General features: G+C 34.4%; 1 pseudogene; it reads right to left on the reverse strand.

Moving 5' to 3' along the window:
• Positions 1-611: 611 nt before the first annotated feature.
• On the reverse strand, positions 612-1679 carry LOC113197808 (putative P2Y purinoceptor 10; annotated as a pseudogene).
• Positions 1680-5967: the final 4288 nt, after the last annotated feature.

Below are 5967 nucleotides of genomic sequence, written 5' to 3' on the forward strand. Positions count from 1 at the left end.
TAAAAACTCAAGTTTGCAAAATGTATTAAAACACAATTTTGTGTTTAAGGTATACGTGTTGTGGGTGAATCCCATGACACTTCTGAGATATTTGGGGTGCTTCTGATTTGTTTCCCCAAGGAGAAAAAAGTCTCATAGATATTTCAAGTTATAAGGATATTATTTCCTATAATTAATACTAATATCAAAAAGCTTTTCCTCTTCCATCTACCTTGCTCAAGTAGTGTATTATTCCTAAAAAAAAAAAAGTTAAGGCCATATTGTTCTCATGTATACTTTTCAAAGTTTGAATAATTAACTCATATTCACTTGTTTTCAACTTATATTTTGTTTCTCTCAAGAGAAGGTGAATAAATTGGACCCATTGCTGAGAAACAAGTATGCAACTTATTCAGCTGCTCATCAATTTGTGTAAAGAAAGATTTTCTCACAAGGTCCATAGAACAAAATGTTTTCATTTAGACAGATAATATAGGCATGAATAATTACTTCAGAAGGATCATTTTGAGGATGTAGGTAAGGGTGCCATGTTTTATGAAGACACTCAAACACCATTTTTAAGAAAAATCTTCACAATGATATACTTAAATTGCTAGAGCATATAGGTGACCCTAACTGATTGTTTGATTACATTGTCTTGGAATCATCCAAACATTCAAGTGAGATAGTTTGAAGATCCTCCTCCCTTTGACGAATTTCCAAAGCATTGTCCTTGCATCTCACACATGACTGAAGAACCGAGCCTCCATGTTCTGAAAATTGATCACGAAATTCTGAAGTCATAAAATAATATACGACTGGATCAAGACAACAATTCAGATTTGCAAGACACAGGGAAATGATGTGGAAACATAGAGTGCTCTTAATGAAGGAACAATTTGAAAAAACATGTTGCTTCACCATCATAAAGAATGGGAAGTTGAGATGGTAAGGAGTGAAACACACAATGAACACCACTGCACACATCAGGACCATCCTCAAAGCTTTTTTCCTTTCTTTTGTATTCTGAGGGGGAACTTGGAATTCCTGTAAAGATTTTCTTGTTTTCCAGGTGCAATAAGTTATAATTATAACAGGCAATACAAACCCTCCAAGTTCAGCTGCAGTTACCATACCAATGGAAGAAGCCATGCTAATGTTGTGAATCCCTAGATCAGCAAAGCAGAATTTGGTGTTCTTGGCTAAGTTCGCACTCCTCAGGATGGGAAGTGGCAAACAGGCAGTCCCCACGATGACCCAGATGGCAGCACTGATGCCCACATCATACCTACGCTTCCAGTTTCTGGCCCTGAATGGCTTGAGGAGAAAGAAGCACCTCTGCAGGCTGATGCACGTCAGGAAGAAAATGCTGGCATACATGTTGAGATACTTCAGGTAGAAGCACAACAGACAAAGGGCCCTCTGGAAAGGCCAGTGGTGATTGATGTAATAATAAATCCGGAGGGGTAATGACAGCACATGAGCCAGGTCAGCCACAGAGAGGTTGATCATAAAAATGATGGCTTTATTTTTCTTGCTGATGAAGCGGCACAGGACCCACAAGGCTGCACTGTTGGCCACAAGACCAGGTATGAATATCAGGATATAGGTGGTTGCATAGAGGGAGTCCTGAAATGGCATTTGAAGATCAGTGCAGTTTGCTCTTGTACTGTTTGTGTTGTTATTTCCCATCTTGAGGACTTATACACCTTCCTTAAGAAAAACATTAGAGTGATGACTTCTGCAGTAAATAGAACAAAAACAGAGTCAAGGCCATGTCAGTTTATGTTTGAATATGCAAATATATTTGTTCTTTATCACAGAAGTTTTCAAGTATGAATTTCTATAAATTCAAAAGATCTCATCTATGTAAACAGAAAATATCATGTCAATCCACAAAGGAATGACAGGAGTGAGAAAGACATTTTCAGGAATCAAAAAGATTAGTACTTTGGTAGTACCTTAAGTCAGATTTTCTCCTTTAAAGGGAGTAATCAAACTCCTAGAGCTAACCAACCAACAGGCAAGACCTCATTGCAAAACAGCCCCTGGACATACATTCCAACACTCTTTTGAGGTAACACATTTCAGTTTTGCAGTCATCTCCATCTGCATATCCAAAGTTTAAAATTTAACTGAGTTCTCTATCACCAACCCTGGGAGAAAGAAAACTTAACTCATTTTTTTACTGCTTGTTTATGAAGGATTAGATGATGGTAAGGTGAGTCTATAAACCTTTGTAAATGAGACATGGGATAGGGGCCTTGGGAAGAGCTGAAAAGGTTACCAAATCTTGGGTGGATAGGAGCTTGGAATGACGGTACAACTCAGGTAACTTTTGCCTCTCAGAATTTGAGTGAAAAGTTAGTCTTGCTTGTATGATGTAGCACTTTTCAGAAGCTCCTGTAATTAAAGTTCTACGTTTATTAACAGTTTTATGGTAGCTCAGACATTCACGTTTATTGAGACTAATATTGTCACCATTTGAGGCAAATACCTGAAGGATTTTTTGCTGTAGATACAGCAAAAAAGGGCGATGTATCCTTCATCTCTCAGGGCAACTCCAGTAAAAAGTTATTAATGTGAATGATTACATTTTTAATGATCATAATTGTTAGAAATTTCTTCCCTTTAATGAGTCAAAATCTATTCCTCTGTTATTTCAACCTAGTTAGGTCGGTCAAGGCCAAATAAAATAAAAGTCTATTCCCTGTTACACACACAAGCTCTCCAAACATCTAAAGATAGGGATCATGTCCTCTCTTAAATCTTCCTTATCCAGGTTAAACTCTCATTCCTCGAATGACATTGTCCTTGTTCTTGGTTTGCTTTATGTCAGAATGTTATTGCTTTTGGCCAAAAGCCATTACAGTACATAGCTTACTTTACTTTTGAAAATTAAAGTTAAATTACAAAATGGTTGGTATTTTTTAGGAAAATATTATTTATACATCTGATGGTAGAAACAAAAGGTAATTGAGATTTCAATACTGCTTTGTGCTTTTTAATTGCCTGCAGAGGCAGTTATTTTGCTAGACATTTTATGGAATTAAAGGAAAAATTAGATAGCTTTAACATTAACTACCTAACACTCAAGTGCAATTGTAAATAAACATTTTCAACAATTCTTGAAATATAAACTTGTAAAACAATATATGATCTAAGTGTGCTTATTCAACCTTAAACACAACCAATTAAAAATGTAAAAATGCATTTAATTATATACAGCACATACAGTGCCAAACAATCTATTTGATGCCTTTATTTACTTGACTGACAGTTCACTGAAATAAAACAACCAGGTGATTCAGGCAAACAACTACTTTGATTATTTTTCACTGAGTTGACTCTGTTGCTGAATTGCTCAATTAGTTTAGTAAACTATAAATATTAAACTGGGTGGTTTATCCATTGGACTAACTAAAATAATTCATATTGTTTTCTGTATGTTCACTGTAAATTTGAAAAAGTCATACAATTGGACAAGAACTAGTCTTGAACTAAAATTAAGAAAAAGTTTATTACACATGATCATCTTTGGTTTTGTTACAAAAATGATTAGTGATTACCGAATGCTTATTTTTGTCCAGGTGCTATTATAAGTATTTTATATACACTCTATTAATCTCTGACAGAAATCCTTTGAAATAATAATATATTATTGCTATTTTATGGATGAGGAAACCTAGGTCCCAAGAAAGGCAAGGCTCACTTTTTCCATGAAGACTTTCCTGAACTCTCCAAACCACAAGTCACTGGCATCACAGTATCCACAGCTCTGATTATTTCTTTTAGGAAGAATGAATTTTTAATATATCCAACATGATGTGGTGACTTACATTTTCATGGGGTCTATTTTATTGCCCTAAAAAGATAGCAATCTTCTACATATTGAAGACTCATTCTCTTACTTTTTTCTGGCCTCCAAAGTAAAATATCTTGAGTACATTATAAGTGTCTTGAGTACATTATAGGTCAACTAATTATTTGTTGGGTGAATAATTGTATAATAGTTGGATGAATCTGAGAGACAGAAACTGTCTCAGAGGAAAATAATCACTGAAAGGGAATAAGTGTCTGGGGGATTAAAATTAGTTGTGATGTTTGACTTGACCACCAGGTGTCATAAGTATACCAACGTTCAAATATCTTTTGACATTTAATAGAATTTGTTTTAAAATTTCATTAAGGGAGAAATAAAGGGAGAGTAGTACCAAGAAGCATACTGTGTAACTTCAGAAACAGAATTTTTAAAGAGTATTTTAGAGAGTTTACATTTATTTTATTTTTCTCAGTTTCTATACTGCCTCATATACTTCTATAGAGACAGCTTGGCTTCTAGATACATTATGGATTTTTAAAATATTCAAGTTGTTAAAGACCATTAAGATCTTCTGATTCAGTAACTTTTATATTAGGAAACCAAGCCCAGAAAAAAAGGAGACTGAAATGTTCAAATTCACATAAAAAAAATTAGTGGCAAAGGCTGAACCAGGATCTCTTGCCTCCCACTACAGAGCAATTTCTACTTTTCCAGGAACTTCTCAGATGAAAACCATATTTTTGTAATTATCTAATAATAATACAAATGTTCAGAAACAAACCAATGCCAGATTTTAGACCACTAACCTTGACAGTGAACTGTTACAGCAAGAGGGATTAGTTCCTTCCAAATATTCTAGGACAAATACAGTATTTTGAAAATGAATATTTCTATTCCCTAATGATAAGATTGTGTAAGAAGGCTTCTTAGAATCTTAGATTATTTTGTTTTTAAACTTTTATTGTTTCTTCTCACAAGAAATGTCTCACATTAGAAAGAGATTAAAAACAACAAATTTTATTAATATAAACTATATTTCAACCTGAGACTCTCATGTAGTCTATTACACACACACACACACACACACACACACACACACACACACAACAGATTTTTAAAAAATGTAGTTGTCGATAGACAGCATGCCTTTATTTAATTTTTTTATGTTGTGCTAAGGATCGAACCCAGGACCTCACACATGCTAGGCAAGTGCTCTGCTACTGAGCTGCAGCCCCAGCCCCCAACCCAGATTTTACATTGTTAACATTTTGAGGCATAACCTCTCGAATTTAATTTTTCTTCTATGTATATAAATCCATATACATACCAAATTTGATTTATATGCACGTCTTTTTTATAAAGCTTTATTTATTCAATCATAATTAATATAAATATCTCTCCATATCAGCATCTAAGTAATCATTTTAATGAACGATTAAAATTCCACCAGAATTATAATACCATGATTTATTAAACTAGTAGACATTGAGGTAGATTCCCATTTTATCACTATCAGAAACAATAGTGAAAATATTGGTAAACATCCTACTGGGCCTGGTGGTACAAGGCTGCAATCCAAAAACTCAGGAGGGTGAGATAGGAGGATTAAAGGTTCAAGGCCAGAGGCCAGTATAGGCAATGTAGGGAGAAAAATAAAAAGGGCTCATGAGGTAGATCAGTGTTGAGTGCCCCTAGGTTCAATCCCTAGTGCCACACAAAAAAAATGTAAACATTCTTTTTATAGATAGATATAGATGTATTTAGTTGTAGATGGACACAATACCTTTATTTTATTTATTTATTTTTATGTGTAGCTAAGGATCAAATTCAGTGCCTCACCCATGCTAGGCAAGCGCTCTATCACTGAGCTACAGCCCCAGCCCTAAACGTTCTTATATACTCATTTTTGTACATTTGAACAATTGTTCCCTTTGAATAAGTTATTAAAAGTGGAATTGCTAGGCTGTTGATGTGTAATGACAAATTATTCTGCAGAAATACACCCCATGTGAAATTCCAAAAATGCTCTTTTCAAGAACATCACAATGTCAAATCTAGATATATAAAATTTTGTCTAGCTGGAAGATCAAGTATAATGTAGAGAATTGTGATTCAGTCTTAGTTTTTTCAAAGGGCAAATGACAAAATTTGGATATTTATGTTGT

The sequence above is a fragment of the Urocitellus parryii genome, chromosome X, assembly GCF_045843805.1.
Source record: "Urocitellus parryii isolate mUroPar1 chromosome X, mUroPar1.hap1, whole genome shotgun sequence".
NCBI lineage: Eukaryota > Metazoa > Chordata > Mammalia > Rodentia > Sciuridae > Urocitellus > Urocitellus parryii.